Source organism: Perna viridis, chromosome 2 (assembly GCF_037379345.1).
Source record: "Perna viridis isolate PV_CMFRI_1.1 ecotype Kerala chromosome 2, ASM3737934v1, whole genome shotgun sequence".
Lineage (NCBI taxonomy): Eukaryota > Metazoa > Mollusca > Bivalvia > Mytilida > Mytilidae > Perna > Perna viridis.
In genome coordinates this window covers 68357705-68375351 of record NC_142446.1, presented here as the reverse complement: position 1 = coordinate 68375351, position 17647 = coordinate 68357705, and the positions used below count along the sequence as shown (strand labels likewise).

Here is a 17647-nt window from a genome sequence, read left to right as displayed (position 1 = left end):
AAATGAAAGAGAAACGAAAACGAGAAAGTGTGCCGCTTCCAAGTCGACGTAATTATTTTTATGGATATACGTTTTTGCGCATGGTGTTATTTGTAAGGAAACTACGGTTCTATTGGTTCATTCTGATCTAATTCCTGACATAAACCAGTTCACGTTTCATGCCATTTGAATTGCATAAATTTATCGAATTAACATAAAACATGGTAACTACATAAAACAAATATTCGTATTATACAACAAAAGCAATATGGAAGACAATAACATTGAAATAACAGACAAAGAACAATCCACACTACTATGCGAAGAAACCAAATTACACCACGAGAAAGACAACATAAATCCATATTGAAAATAAATAAATAAAATTTAGTTGTCTTGTCTCAAGTGAAATAACACGATAAAGCAGTTTAAGCCTATTTTCAGACTTCTCTAATCTTTTTGTTAACTGTTTTATTCTTAAGTCATTGTTTTGGATAACACTCTCAAGGCACTTATGTTTTGTTTATTTACCATTATAATCTAGTCACAATGAAACAAATTGGTAACTATTCTTTTCCTGTATACTGGCTTTACAATGTGCAGTTTACGCTATTTGAGCTTAAACTAAACAAAGATATGTAAATTATTGATTTTGAAATACAAGAATTATGAAATAAAACTAGAAATATTTATTTTCAATAGGTGGCCTTATATACAAATTTGTTATTATACATGTATTGCCTGCAGTAGAGGGTGATACGCCGAAGTAACACACAAGGTAGATATCTTGTTTTTCTGAGTGTGTTACTCGGTGTATCACCCTCTGCTGCAGGCAATATATGATATATTTTACTGAATACCCTTTTAATACATCACACATTTATGTACATGTACCTAATTTGTAAGAAAAAAGTGTGAAATTTAACTCTTGTATAATTGTTGCAGCTCTTCAGATATTATAAAAATAAAACTGGAATGAAATTTACAAGTAATTTAACTTTTAAAAAAATTAACCAAAAAAACTACCAAAAAAATTAACGAGAGCGATGCTAGAAAGGAATAGTCCAAAATAACATGTAATGCTTATCCAATAGAAATTCGTGTTTTTGTTTGTAGTATAATATACACAACATGTTACTAATACATGTAGATACATAATTCAACACATCAACACTTGAGAAGGCATGATGTCGTAGAGATTGTTGTTGGAGACGAGATTTTTATATTTAAATTTATCATTTATATCATATAATATATTTGTTACAGAGCTGATACTATCATATGGCATAATAACAGACATTCAATAGTCTGAATATTACAAGATCATACAAATGTATTCAATGTTATCCTTACTAACTGTCATTGATTTCTGTGCAGTTTAAACATTCTTTCTAAGTATCGAAATAATAGAGTTATATATTCCTCCAAACATATGCAACACGTTCATCTCATACTTTTAAATTTACATAAAGGCCAAAGTGCCGTGACGTCATGAAATTGTCTTTGCTAGTTTGTTTTGCTGCTGCCGACATAATTATTGCTAAAACCAATAAATTGTTCCACACTTGTGCCTCATCAATTGTTATTCGTTTCAATCAACGTAATGTATAAACATTTCCTATCGAGTTTTCATCAGTATTTTTGCTCCTTTCTAAGAACATCTAGCAATTTCCGAACAAAAATGAGAACAAAGATCATACATCATAAATAGTGCGTACGTTAGGATTCATGTAAATATTTAAGGTACATGTAGTAGGCCAATTCTTATAATGCATAGAAAGGAGAATTAAATAAACATTATGTGTTGTTCGTATAACACTGTGATTCTTCTTCACCATTTTCATATTTATGTTTTTTTAAATAGATCAATGTAAATGTTCATTCTCAAAGTATGCTGTGCATGAGTCTTTACATCAAAGTTATCTGCAACAATGTTGTTTTACATTATAAATGGTTATAAACTGATATGAATTGATATTGTGTACAAAAATATCAACTAACCGTTCTAGCTAGGTCTTGCCCATAAAATTTGACTCCACATAGTTTCTGAATTCCTCGAACGTCTTCCAGCGTGTATAAAATGTGTTTAATTCCCTTGCCACTTCATACGATTTTTCCGCCTGTTCAAAATTTCCTTTTATCACACTACATTTTCCGATTCCAATATGAGCATTTGTCAATACATTACAACATTGAATAGCCGATAGGTAGAATTGCTCAGACATATCAATATCTCCCTTCAAGAAATATATTTCTCCCAAAGTATTTTTCGACCAAAAATACCACGGCTTTGTCATATCCCCGCAAAAATTTCCGATTTCTACCGACTTTTCCAAAAGCTGTGAGGCTTTTTTGTGATCCCTAGCGTAAAATAATCTTGATCCAAGATCCGCCCAAGCCTCCCCGCATGTTGGATATATTTTCATCGTATCATGCAAAATTTTTTTCCCTTGTTTAATGTTTCCTTCGAAAAATGCTATTTCAGACCTAGCAAGTAAGTTATACGGATCTTCACTGCACCTTTCTGCCGTCTGGAAATCATCAAGAGCGTTGTGGAATCTTTTAATGCAACAATAGGCCCTACCTCGCCATTTGAGGGCTTCAAAACAACCAGGGTGGTTTTCCAAATGTTGTGTAAAATGTTTAATGGACTCTGCCTTGTTACAACTAGCGAATACTTTGTTTCCAATCACCAAGTGTGTGAATGTTTTGGTTTCATGATGTTGATATCGTGTCAATGAGCGAAAGATACTAAAAAAAACCCACCAGCATTATTAAGAATAAAATACGAAGATAAATAAGAATTATCTTTAAAAAGATAGACGACGGAGTAAAATTTTGTTCTATTTACTTTTAATTTTGCCACATTTCATTGAGGAAATAACACATGACACGCATTTTAAATTTTCGATACAGTTTTAGAACGCCACATTTTATTCTTTCCCCCTGTTAAGAACAATGTTAATGGTTTAACGTTACGCAATCTAAATTAATTTCACATCCAATCAAAATTCTTGGCATATCTTAAGCTTTGTAAATAACGTTTCTTTTCAGATATTGTAATCATTACCGATATTGTAGAAATGCGTTCCGGTTATAATTCAAATGAACTAACGGATAATATAATGCACATTGCAATACAACTTAAAATAAAAATATACGTATGTATACATATATATTATGTTTTTCATTAAAATTTATATGATAGTATGATTCTTTTTGAATTACTTAAATGTAACCTACCATTTCTTGCATAATTGTTTTGAGAGTGACATAGTCCTTTTGATTTTATACTAGTATAGCCAATTTCGTAGAGTTTATCTATTTAATATACTGTACATAGCTTTTCTATTCAAACCTGTTGTTACACCTGACAATTTTGGTCAGCTGGGTATTTTCATTTTTACGAACCGTTAAAAAATTAGCTATAGACGGTAACAAAAGACCAGTTTTTAACTATTATTAAGTTGTCTATTCTTATATTGTTGATTATGAACCAATTCAAGACTTGTCATTTGCCCAAATTTGAAACAATGACAATTTTATTTAATCAATACACACACATTCAACATTGACGTCTTTTAATTCAGTTATTTCTGAATTTAAATTTCCAAAATCTATTTTAGTTTGTATACAGGGAATTAATACTGAAAACGTTTTTAACCATGTCGGCACTTTTGAAGTTTCAAGTTGAACAAATGCGAAAATCAAAATCGATGCATAGTGGTTTTCATGTGAAAGCTTCACATCATCATTTAGCTCATAAAATAAGTAAACTGGTTATAGACATTATTTGTCCTCGTCCGTCTTGTGTGCATAGTATACAAAGTTTTACGTGTCAGCATCACTAATTTCTAGTTATAAATTAAAGCACGTAAACGTTTTAAATTTTTGCATAGAAGCTTTTTTTTAGATTGCTAATGGACCTGAAGTGTACCTGTTATCTTTAGAACTCTGTCAAACACACGGTTATTTTGAAAATCAACTTTACACATCTCATATTCAAGTTTAACATGTTTACATTGCAATCATAAGTCATAACTCTACGGTTTCTTTGATTCAGATAAAATTATAAAGACGGTTATTGTATTGGGAACCACAAATTGACATATCTAGTCAGCACAATACACGAGGTCAATCATTTGAATTTAGAAACTATATTGAACATATTTCTGCATGAAACTTCAGACTGGACCATGTGTTTAGCCTGTATTCCTGTCAGAAAGAAATATGTGATTAAAAAAAATGAATTATGGCAAAATTACATAAGTTAACACCAATCCGCAAAGATTACACAACCTTTTTTTTTCTTCCGTCTTTGCATTCTGGTGTCACATTTCTTCCTTGGCGAAATTGTTGTTTTTAAGTTTTCAAACCATTGTGCTTGTCCAATTTCGCACGCAGAGAAAACAATTCGTTGTGTTCAAAGTCATCATTTACATTTCGTTCAGTCTGTTTCAATTCATATCCTTTAAACGATCTAATATAATAGAAAGACTTCGCCTTCTTAAAGCTGTCAAATTCGTAATTTTTTATCTGTTGAAATATACCTTAACTTTGAATTATTTCTACTAATTTGTACTTTTCCTGTAAAATTTCATTGGATATCCACACACAAAATGCATTAAATACATGAAGTAGGTGTCTATATATTTATTGTCTTGCAAGACAAAAAATCGACCTAGATAACTTCGTATGCATGTGACTTCTGGTGACCTTAATCCGCGCATGTGCTGTAAGGGTCACTTCTTTAGTAACAAATCTGATTGCAAAGCAAAAGTGGTTATTCAACGGCAAGGAAGACCGACGGGCTCAAGCCGTAAAAGAAAAAAAAGTTCTAATATAAGGCAAGGATCCTTTTGAAATTTATGTATTGTGATATAATGTGGCTCAAATATGGTCATTGTTCATTTGAAAACTAATCAAGAAATAGATGAAATGAAATGAAAACAAAACACGTGCTTACCTGTGTATCCGTTATTTTTATTTTTTTACCAAGGTTAAAGTATTTTTAACCCACGTGTATGTCCTGTCGGCAATCTTCGGAAGTAATGAAGCTATCGATTTTCTCCGATTAAAATAAAAAAAGTTGTTTTCCCAATATTGTGTTGGTATTATCGACATTGATTGCTTCAATTGCTATACTACAAACGTATTTCATTGAATGAGCAAAATTCAGTAGAATCAAAACTGAACAAATTTGACAGCTAATGCAGCTTTAAATGAACCGCAGTCCTTCTTACGATGTTTATATTTTTTTTTTTTTTTCGATTATGACTTTTCTTTTAGCATGAACAATAGCATATAAAGCATATGTTAAGAAATCAAAATACAATGAAACAGATATCGCTATATTATTGTGTTTTGTTTCAAAAGATTTTAACAAAGCAGTAGGTCAAACAAAATCCAAAAACTTTCCATAAATAGGAATGTCGATTTGATTGGACATGAACATAACAATAGGTATAAGTATGAGTATGTAGACAGCATATTTTTGTTTAAAGTATGGAACAAGTGTTTTTTCTCAGAAAAAAAAAATCAATGAATGATAACATATTATTTAAATCATTAGAGTAAAATGTTGCCGCTATATTACAAAACGTGGATTGACAAATTAAATTCGTTGCTACGATTCATCTCCAAATAAGTATTTTACTGATGCATAATATCACTACAGAACGGTCACTGCAGTGATGTATTTTGTGGATTTCTTCTGGTATTTTTATTGTAGAGTCCATTCATATCCCAGTCTATACGCGTCCTAGAACTTGAAAAAGGCCATTCTCTCTACGCAGATATATAATATATTGAAATACATATTATTTGCTTCTTGCAATATATCAGGTGTTGTAATTGTCATTGAAAAAAACTATAAACTTGATAATGGTTCTATTGATTTTCGTAGTGTATTATATACTCACATGTTTTAAATACATGTAAAATATTTTAGTAGGGAGGGAGATCAGGTATAACAATGTGTACAATGTTCAGTATAACAAAACTGTCATAGCGGCATAAAGTGATGGAACAGAAATATCAAAGCAAGAACTTCTGCAAAAAGAGAAAGATGTTTTCCAAGACATCAGACAAAGACTGACCAAACTGGAGAACTACATCGACAGCAGAAAATGTAGTGGGAAACCGAATACAGGTAGGACACTAGGGTTTACCTTCCTACAAAATAAACATATTATTAAAATTGAAACAAAATTATTATTTATTTCAAATATTCCAACTCGTCTGTTTTTATTATTATTATTATTATTATTATTTGCAAAGTATTCTCACCTCAATAATATGATAGTTTGATACTGAATTTATTACTACTTCAACTATTGGTTGTAGGGAAAAAGGTCAATTCCTGTGCAGAGTTTAAATTCAAAGCTTTTTTACTAATGTTACAATCAGTGCTCGGCATATATAACTTCCGGTTCTCCAGAAAGTATTTAATGGATTGTGATTAGTGGCTTTGTCCCTGGATTACATTCCTTTTAATTTCCACTATAACCTTGGTTCCCTTGATCATTCTTTGATTACTTGTAAAATGTTTATATTCTGGTAATAAACAGAAGAGTTAACAAATAAACTTCCTGCATGGGGAGTAGCCTTTACACAGCCTGTAAGTTAGCGGAGTGATACATAGTACACCAGGAAGCGGTAATCAGCCTGTGGACAAGATTCGTAACAACCTACAGGAATGTTACGACGTAACAAGTAAGGAATCAGTCATCAGGCTCCGGGCGGGGAGTTGAAAGGAGCAAAGTATGATTTCCTTTTTCGGATATTCTAAGTACATGTTTTTGGTTCCTAAGCCTTTTTTCATCTTGTAGATGTAGTCATACGAATTGTAAGTCTCGTTCTACTTTCAGTTTCCCGACCGGAATTTCGGATGTAGAACGCATTGAAATCCAAAGATCGATCTGCATTTTATTGCGTACTTCCGGGAAATCGAAACGCTGATTCACAATGCAAGATCTTTTTATGCCTTTTTTTACATTTTTATCCCGTAGAAATAGATATTTTGCTTTTATTATTGAACTCAATGCTATGTTAATGACGAATATCCATGCACTTGAATTGCGGATGAGGACCCATCGTCATGAAACCACGGAGTCACGTGACGAAACTTACATAACCTATTAAACACAGAAAGGTATCTTTTGCTTAATACTTTTTTTTATAATTCATTGGAAAGTTATTGACATGTAAGTTTCAGCTTGTAAAACAATGCTATATCCGTTGGTTTCATTAGAATGACTCGCTGTCTCCTCATAAATAATACAGGTATGCAAACGTAACATAAGTTTCTCATTTGGTCGATAAATTTTGTTTGCTTTTCCACATTATCATATTGATAAGTTTCATGACATTGACGAACATTTAGTCTTTTCTTTTAAGTATAACTGGTGGTTCATACAACAGACATTCTGGGGGAGCAGCTGAATATCTTTGTCTGCCCAAAAATCCAGACTGGGGCCTTCATATTTGGGTATATTTACGGTGCCGAATACGCCGTATACTGAAATAGCTTCCTTCATCGATCGCATAATCTTTATGAAGTTCCATGTGCCGTATGTGAGGTCACTAGACGAACAAGACACATGCTGATTCCCGGTAATGATCGATCATTTGTATGATCAACTTCAGTTTTGTTTTGATAGAACGATATGAATTTTCATTTTATTATTATTAACAATTACTATTTTCGGTCCGATTTTGGTATATGGTGTCCGAACAAGTTGCTGTGTCCAAAATGAACTGTAAATCCATATGCCTAAGTGTCAAAAACTAATGATGTGTCCACATTTGCTCCAACTATTCACTGTTCGACACAGCAATGGTATCATGCTGCGCTCTGTGAAGTTTTTTTTATTAAATATATCTGTACATAAAACTTTATCCTCTTATAGGTAACACGCGCCTCATGTTAAAGATTCTGTAAAATTTTCATGGAGTACCAGGTAATAGTTGGGTACCTCGGAGTCCCCATAAATGACATAGTCCATGTTGTGCCATGTCAAACCTCCAAACTAACTTGGATCAAAATCTAAAATAAGAGCTGCACAATACAATTATGCAATAAAGGTTCTGCGACATTTTCATAAAGCTGTATTCATTTGTGTAGAAGAACAAACGGAGTAGGGATGAGTAACTATTTGCAGGATGAAAATCAATATATATCCCTTCACAAGGTGGGGTTTAATAAACGGGAACTGTATTACCAACAAACCAGGCAAGCCTTGCAGTGGAATAATCGTTGAAAGAACCATTATATGAAGTGGATAACAAACGTGATCAAACGTAAGTTAAGATTAATATATAATTAAATTAGTTAATTATTGAATATTTCCTCACCGTACTTTTCCCGCCAAAATATTACAACATTTCACTCGTGTGTGTTTCACTTTTTTTAAGTCATTGATGATTAAGAATATCAATCCGCAATATTTAGACTATTTACTACAAGCTAGTTTCATACGGCGGTAGAAGATCGTTTTATGACTTATTAACCACTGCAAACAAGCCTTTAAAAAACTATAACATTACACAAATCTAACGATACCTGACAAACGCACATACACTGCGGACAAAACCATTCATTTCACTATTGTAAAAATCTTACAATTACAGAAAGAGCTTAGTGTAGAACCTAGAACGAGTGTCGAACCTCGGACGCTTTTCGGAGCTTGTATTAACTCATGCTGTGAATGCTTTGAGATTTAACTTGTGAACAGAACAAGTTTCTCGCAAATTTTTCGCTGTCCTTAAATCCAAATCGTATTTGGATTATTTTCACTTTGCAGTTAGATATCCAATGAGAGTAATCAAAAGAACCAAGGTTATAGCAGCAACTCGGCGGGTGTTTCTAGAAAAGCATAGGACGCTTACCCTACCGGTGCACCTAGTCCACGCTCCCATGTTACTTTGTATGTATGATTTTAGTTACTTTATGTTCTTTGTTGTGTATGTCTGTTTTCCATGTCTGGTCTTTGTCCCTGGATTACATTCTTTTGATTACCGCTATAACCTTTGTTCCCTTGATTACTCTTTTATATCACACCCATTTCATCCTCGACCCATATATCAATCATCGAGGAAGCTATTGTGTCAATATATGTGATTTGTGGTTATTACGTTACCACAAGATCTGCCTGCTAATGTTATGGACCTGTAATTTTCAAACACAGGTCTCAGATACAATGCAGGTGCTAGTAATTCAAAAGAAGCGGAGCAGGTTAACGTTATATGACTCTGCTACAATGCAAAGTTGTGACGACTTATATCACTACTAGACAAAATAATAATTGATACGACCATCCATAGTCGTTTTTTGACTGATACCGACACAAAAATCAATCTCAATCAACGCCTTTTCTGTCTATGAAAAATATATTTTGTATCCCACAACGTTGAAAAGTTTTGCGTTAGTCACGTTTTGCCAATCTAAACAACATAAATTGTTTAAGTAGATATGTATTGACTATGTCAACACTTTTTTGGTTCAGATAGAAAAGCAATTTCTATGTCAAAACTCTTTGTGTTGAGTAAGATAAAATGTGTACAACTAAACGCAAACAAACATTAGTTAAGTTATTTTGCGTCCTGCTCAACACTGGATTTGCTTTCATGTTTTCAGATTGTCTACTACAACGCATCTTTGTGTTGAGTTCGACAAATTGTGTTTTAAATAGACATTTTAAGTGTTGATATGGTCAAAATATGACTCAGTAAAACACAATGAATGTTAAGGTAGACATAAGTCGTTTGCCTCAATTATATTTTGACCGTGCATTGGCCATTACAGTCATTTTTTATCCAGAAATGTTATTTACCTTTCTTTGAAGACTTCTCCGTTTCTTGATAAAAACCTGCAATCTAGATATTGCGGAATCGACACCGTTAGCGCGTTAATATGACTTCGAAACAAAAGATCATTTGGACATAAGCGGGAATGCTTACTTACACTAAACACTGGTACGAGTCTAAAAAGATTCAATTGTCTAGCTTTTTTTTCACTAAAGATGTCTTTAAGTTTGAACACTTTTTCCACAGGTATACATAGAAATGCCGTCTCTCAGTACATACATGTAGATATATAATATTTCGAATTAAACATTTGTTTTGCGTGCAGAAATGTAACAGATGTTGTCATAGTCATTTAAAGAAATTATACACTTGATGATGATTCCTTTGATTTTTTTATTATATGATGTACTAACATTTGTTTTGAATAATTCCATTTTTTGCATACTTGATAGTGCAGGGAATAGGTAAAAAAAATCTAGTAAAAGCATGTATATATTGTTCAATTAAACGGTACTAGTAATAACTGGCGTCATAGTAGATGAAAGTGACGGAAAAGAAAAAAAAATAAAGAGAGAACTTCTGGAAAAAGAAAAATATGTATTCCAAGATTTCAGACAGAGACTGACAAATCTAGGTAAATCCATAGCTAGCAGAAAATGCAATGGGAAGCCAACTTCATAATAAATCTTATATCCCTTAAACGATTAAATGCAAGAGAAGATATCTAAATCGATCCCAAGTCGCATTTCCATCATATTTGTCATGTCTTTGTTTCTGTCATTGTCGGTATTATTACTACCTCCAAACGTGTAGAAAATGACTTACCGGATATAAACCATTTCCGCTGGTTCATCAAAATGCCTGAAAGTAACTCACGGTCAAAACAGGAAAAACCCAGAACTCATCCGAATTACAAATGGCGTGATATTGCATGCTATGTCAATGCAGGCCGCTGTGAAACTATTCTCAGAACATCGTCGCAAAATGTGATAAAAAATGGACTGGATACTCTTTATTTACTTTACCAGTTAGAATAAAACTCTCTCCAGGACCAATTTTATACGATTTTACTGACTCTTATTTGAGTGATAAAACACCAGTAACGTAAAAAGATCCAGATTCTGCGTTTAAATTCACAATAAATTTATTCATGAAATACTCTTTAAAGATATGAGAAACCAAGTTTCGTCAAGAACATGAGTCTAAGAATAGAAAAATAATAAAAGTAAGATTATTCAATACAATGTTTATATAGCCTAGCTAGCCGAGTGGTCTTGAGCGCTGGAATTAGTGCAGGCGGTGTTGCCATATATGTCACAACGGTACGAGTTCGAGTCCCGCAGAGGGAAAGACCAAAAATTTGCTTCGCAAATTTGACTGTTCTAACATCGTTGGGAATTTTTCAGACCCTTCTATAAGTTTACGTTATCTTCCCTGTATCAATTTGATCCGATGGAGCAGTGTAGCGAATAGATTCGTCACATTCTGAGACGTTATATATATATATAATTGGTATGTAGATAATTATATTGTTTAGGGGTCCTGACTCAGCGGCTTCGGTGAAAACCGCAATGAGTCTCTAAACAAAAGCTAAAAACCGGAGGTACTGTAACACTGTCAATCTTAATGCACGAATAGAATTAAACAATGATTACTTTTATCAAGGGATAAACAAGAGCATAGTGGTACTGACATGCGTATTCAGTCTGTATTGGTGATGTCAAATGTAGATTTGCATCTATTTATATCAATGTAGACATCACTAGAATTCGTTAAATTTCTTAATATTAAAATAGACAATAGCATGCATGTAAAATTATGAACATTGTACATCTTCTAATGTTGTGGTCATACGAATGTTGCTTTTTCAAGGTAAATTGACCGTCAAAGCCTTATATAATGCTAATGCCTTGTGTCATAGGCAACGAAACTATCTGTAACGAAGGCGATAATGAAGTATTGCAAATATTTCTGTGAAGACGCTGAAGCAGGTATTATCATTTTGGGATGGCTGTCATGAAATTTAAGGCACATTCAGACTACATGACCTATCATATTTTACCAATATTTGTACGAGTAGCTCAGTCTCCTCTTATGAGAAAAAGCAATTATTTCTGTCCTTGCACAATTTATGTTAGTGTACGACTGTTATTTTACCAATAGAATATATGATTTAAGTATATAGATGAATCATGTTAAACGTTTGTATGGTTAATGGGTCTGTCAATAATAACCATACATAACATCAATGACTCCACTGAACATTTTGTCTTTCTTTTATATTCAAGGAAACATTGCCTTTGAAAAAGAGTCAAAGTATTGGTTTCCATGCAAGATTGACAAAAATAAAAGCTACGTTGGGGTCTGGTCAAACTGTGGTTTTCGATCAAGTTATGACCAAAACGGCAACACCTACAACGCACACACAGGATATTTCAATACTTCGGTGGATGGCATGTACTATTTCGTATGCTCGTTTCGAAATATATGAGGAGGAACTGCACTAGTCCTTTCGCTGTATAAAAGTTTTGACATGATATCAAAATCCTACACATATAAGGGGGTTACTCTAACAGGAACAATGAGCTAAGTATTGAACTTAAAGGAAGGAGACGTTGTCAGGGTTTTGCATCCGAACGGTCGTTTTGCAGAAAATATCTATGGCGACGGATTTAGTTTTTTTCGCTGGTTATCTCATTCATAAATAAAATGTAGAAAACAACTTTGTATACAGTCTTGGTTCATTTGATTGCTCTTTGTATACATCTAAAGCCATAGAAGAAAGTTTATGAAGAATTGTCAAGATGATAAGGTTGGAGATGGGCTATAAATTTTACTGCCAGTTTTCTTGCATCTGATTGTCTATTCTCCGCATTAACAACAAAACAAAAACATTTACAATAAATAAATCAATAAAAATAGAATGCAAATCCATGTGGTTTTTAAAATGGGGCTGTTACAAAAAATGATACAAACAAGTCAAACAAAATATACAATTTTCAATGAATATCTTCTTACCCTATCGGTGCACCTTATATATTCACACAGTTTTTAGTAGAGTCCGGCATGCTCATCGTGATATTTGTCTTTTATTGTTCTTTGTAGTGTGTGGCATAATCGTCTTGGCGTTATCCGTGGAATATGTACTAATAATAACCGTTCGAAATCGAGTTCCATTGACATCCCTTTCCTCTCCATAGACTTTATGTTCCATTCTGCTAAAATGATCATCCCAGTTTAGGGTTTTGAAAGCATGTTCGCTCTTAAAGGAGCAAATGTGGACTGAAACACTAACTAATGGGGAATACTGAAATATCAAATATAACGAACATGCTAGAAAGAACAAACAAGGAAAAATACATCATGAATTAAGAACCCTTTTTTCATTATAGCTGATTTGATCAGAAAGAAAGAATATCGTTTGGCTAGATCCTTCAGTTTCCGCTATATAGATGACGTATTATCTTTAAACAATCCTAATTTCGGGGATTTGATACAGCGCATCTACCCAAAAGAACTTGAGATAAAGGATACTACAGACACTGTGAAGTCAGCCTCATATCTTGACCTACACTTAGAAATCGATGGTAAAGGAAAACTATTGACCAAACTACGGCAAACGTGATGACTTTTCATTCAAAATTGTCAACTTTCCTTTCATCTGTGGCAACATCCCTTCGGCTCCTGCCTATGGAGTATTCATATCACAACTTGCTTCTTTTATGCATAATATTGTATGTAGATTAAGGTTGAAAATTGGCTTAACCAAATAAAATTTAACATTTTAATATGTTCATATTCGAATTGTTTCCATCACAAATAGTCACATCCAAAACGGACTTAATTGAAAGGAATCCAGAGGAAATAGTTACAAGTTTATTTGAATTGTAAATAAGGGAGTCACCATCAGCATAGATAGTTTCAGTTTGAACAATATGACAAGTTTCATTTGCTCTTACAACAATCATATTCACTTGCTCGTTTGGTTTCTCTACTTAACTGTTTTCGTTTATATTGACAGAGGCAAATTTTCAAAGTTTGTTGCTTTAACAATACCTTTGATATTATTTTTCACCAGAAATACCTGTACCAAGTCAGCGCAAATTTTTTCCAACTGTCTGGTTTTGAAATTGATATTTCCATTCGTTATTCAGAGTTTCCTTTCTGACTATTCATTTTTGAGTATTATCTAGGTTTTATCAGTTTGGGAAATTTGTAATTAAACTTTTGTTCTTGCAAGGAATAATTCTGCATACGCCAGAGATACATTTTGATATATCACAGCACAAAACACAGAATTTTGAATAAACCTTTTCTCGCGTTTACTGGTCCATAATTTCATAATATCATAATATTTTTTTTTCGGTTGACTTGTAGCATATGAAGTAAACTCAAATTTATCCTATGAATTATTTATTAATAAATACCAGTATGTTGATTTCACCTTTGTGGTAGTAAAACACATATAGTTAAACATTGTTATATATTGTATTATAGTACTCCGACGCTTAAGCTATTTCTGTTGGCAAACTTTTATTACGCGAGAAAAAATACACCCAGAAGATAATAATCGCAACAATTGTTGTGAATGTTCTTCTATTCCGTGTGCTAGTCGTGCTTTATATTTACAACCAAACACATATAGCGTCTGCAACACAGAGGGCCATAACAAACAATATTTTCAAGTTATTGGCCAACAACTGCATCTGTGTCACGTGCAATTACCTTGGTTCTATTTGTACTGCTCAGGATACTTTGTTTAGTAGTATCAGAACGGTAAATAGACGAAAAGTGTGCTGCATGAACTAGCCAGACTTCTTACCCGAGCTGATAGGGCAGGTAAGAAAACTCACAGACACGTGAATAATATGAGAAATATGTTTTATTTTGTTTTGTTTTTGTTTCGTGTTTTTGTTTTATTTATTTTGTTTGTTTATTTCGTTACATTGTGAGTTAAAAATAGTATTACAGATAAATGCATGTAGGTACGTTAGTGTGATAAATGTTGGTATGAACAAATCAAATTAAAAATGTTTCCTTTTGGCATAACGTATTCTTTATTTAAAATTTTATTTTTCACTTTCGGTTGACCCTTAAAATATTCATATGCAAACATATTTATGATAACGGCTATATGAATACAGACATAACAATTTATCCCATTTAAGTTTTTCTTACGATAAACAGATCACCTTATTTTAAGACTGCATCAGCTATAACAATAACTTAAAACATATATTTATATCAAATGATTGCTGATCAGTTATAAATGCTAACATTTACACGTTGGTCAAGCAAGGATCTGATTGAATGCATTTTTTAAAATTTATAATAGATGCTAATGACTGAGAAGAAAATAAAATCAGGTATTAAAGATAGTAGATTTTTTATCATAGGTTTAATATTCTTATATAAATTCAATCATACCAATCATATAAATTTCACAAATTTTGGTATGATATATGCGTGCGTCATGACATATTATCTCCTTAGCCGTATGAAAACCAAATACATAGGAAGGTCAAGATCCAAAAATGCTTTTTACACAAGTAGTCCAAAAACGTTCTAATTAAATATTTCAAAGGTGCTACATTATTGTAGCTAGAATACTTAATGTAAGGAATGAAGCTCAAGGGTGTTAGGTGTTTCAAATAATTTCGGAAAAATTACGATATATAGTTTGACTCAGACAAATCTTACTATTGGGCTGGTGAATACCCTCTGATACCTTTGCTGTACCACCAGTTGCTTCGATTCAAATGTTTCTAAAATAAAAATCACAAATCATTTAAATATGATATGCTCTGTTTATATGCTTAAATTTAAACTTTAAAGCTGTGTAAATAGTTACAATTTGGGTAAATACTACGTGGATTTAATTTAAGATAAAGATTTAATAGTCCTATTTATCAAACAGGGAAGTTTTCCTTCCTGTATGTTCCTTGTAATGTACTAAAATTTCTTGTAAAATATGATAACAATTCCAATACAACTTCCTGATTCAAAGCGTTTTTTTTCTTAAGTGTATAATATCAATCCATCAATTCAAACGAGGTTTTAACTTCTAGTTTTTGTGTGTGGTCTTTTCTATTCGGTTGGTTGCGCTGTCTATATAGATCGTCTCTGTTTCATATGTCAACATATAAGTCATGTGTTCGGACTTTTACGTATTTAATTTGTCCCACTGCTGAGGCGTCGGTATTTTTTGCCGATTTTAAAGTATCTGTCCTGATAAAATTCAGATACTGTCTATGGTAGAGGTGATTCACGATGTACAATCGATGTCACATGTGATATTTTTTTCATTTGTTTTATATTCCCATATATGTAGCGATGTTCTATATTTTAATGAAGAAAATCTCTGTATTAACGGTAAATTGTTGAGTTGAGGTTTTCGTTACCAGAATTGTTTTTAGAGTTTTACTAAATTTTTGCATTAAATAAATATTTGATGCTAAGGTTTGGATTCAACTTAATCAAAATGGGATTTCACATGCAAGTTTTTATGGTAATGAAACAAATAAACTGGAAATTTAAAACATAATTCTTTTTGTCTGAACAAATATTTGAAAAAAAAACTTATCCGACACAGTATAATTGTGATGTTTTAATTAGTTCTAACATTGGCTCTTTTATTAATAAATAAAACATCAATTAACTCTATTTACTCTACTTCTTGTCATTACTTTTATATATGCATTTGCACGGAGATCTTTGTTTTACATAGATATTTTATTACATGTTTTCATTGAATGAACAGATTTTTAAAGTTTTTAAAATTTTTCATTGTTGTATTTTCGAATCCTTGGTAAGGGGAAGGGTGAGCACTAATCAACAAGTTTAACGTCTTCACATACTTTGTGTGTTTGTCCTAAGCCAGGAACCCGTAGTCCAGTGGTTGTCGATGTTTTTTATGTTCATTGTTATCTGATTTATGTTTTTTCTATAGAGTAGGTCGTCTTTCTGAATAATTTAACTTCATTCATTTTGGGGCATTTTACAGCATCCTTTATGGTATGGATTTTGCCCATTATTAAAGACTGTGGTGACCTGTTGAAGTTAATTTTTTCGTTGCTTGCCTTTTGAGGAAGGACTGTCACAGTCATATATATACACAATAGCGGTAAAGATAATTTTATTTGTTCAACTTTTATTCCAGAATTTGATTCTTCAATAGGCTTCAATAAAGCCTTAAGATGGTGGTGTAGTCACTTTAGTTCAATTCATATGAATGTTGACGTCGAAAAACTTAAAGGTGGGTCTTCAAACACGTCGTGTTTTTTCTTTATTTTTGCGCGTTCTTTTTACTGTTTTGTGTTCAGTTTTTTAATTCGATTTAAAATATTGCTAGCGATATTTAGTTTATCTTATATCCTTACATTTCTTTTGATGCATCACATTAAATATGATGAACTGTTATGTGTAACATTGACTATATCATTCCTATGCTGTTGTCTTCTAATTTAAATGATACAATTAAAAAAAAAAACACATATACATTATTGCTATAGAAACATTGCATATTTATCTATTTAGACGTTCTCATAGATAGAGCACGAATAAAATTTCGAATTCATACACACTGATTTGTGAACTTAATATTGTACAATTGTGATCGTAAATCCAAAAATTAGCTTGTTTTGGTTTAGACAGCAAACTTGTATGGACAGACAATGACTCTTTAGGGGTAGCTTTCAGGAAATGGTCTGATAAAGGGACGAATAGTATCATCATTCCTGGACTTACAAGAGCTAGACACTTTGTTTATGTTGCAATTGCTTACGACTTTAAAGATAATGATATTGTCCCGGTTTTTTTTCCCATAATGTTAAAAAAAGTCACCCACTTCTACCTTTGACGG

At 32.5% G+C, this 17647-nt stretch overlaps 2 long non-coding RNA genes across 2 annotated transcripts; both read right to left on the bottom strand.

Moving 5' to 3' along the window:
- Positions 1-208: 208 nt before the first annotated feature.
- Positions 209-4931, bottom strand: LOC148626653 (uncharacterized). Its single transcript, XR_015920128.1, has 2 exons — positions 3223-4931; positions 209-2730 (listed from the first exon to the last, which is right to left on the bottom strand). It is a non-coding gene; the product is annotated as an uncharacterized LOC148626653 (long non-coding RNA).
- Positions 4932-12254: 7323 nt separating this feature from the next.
- LOC148626652 (uncharacterized) lies at positions 12255-16699 on the bottom strand. Its single transcript, XR_015920129.1, has 3 exons — positions 16644-16699; positions 15487-15551; positions 12255-13093 (listed from the first exon to the last, which is right to left on the bottom strand). It is a non-coding gene; the product is annotated as an uncharacterized LOC148626652 (long non-coding RNA).
- Between the last annotated feature and the right edge of the window lie 948 nt (positions 16700-17647).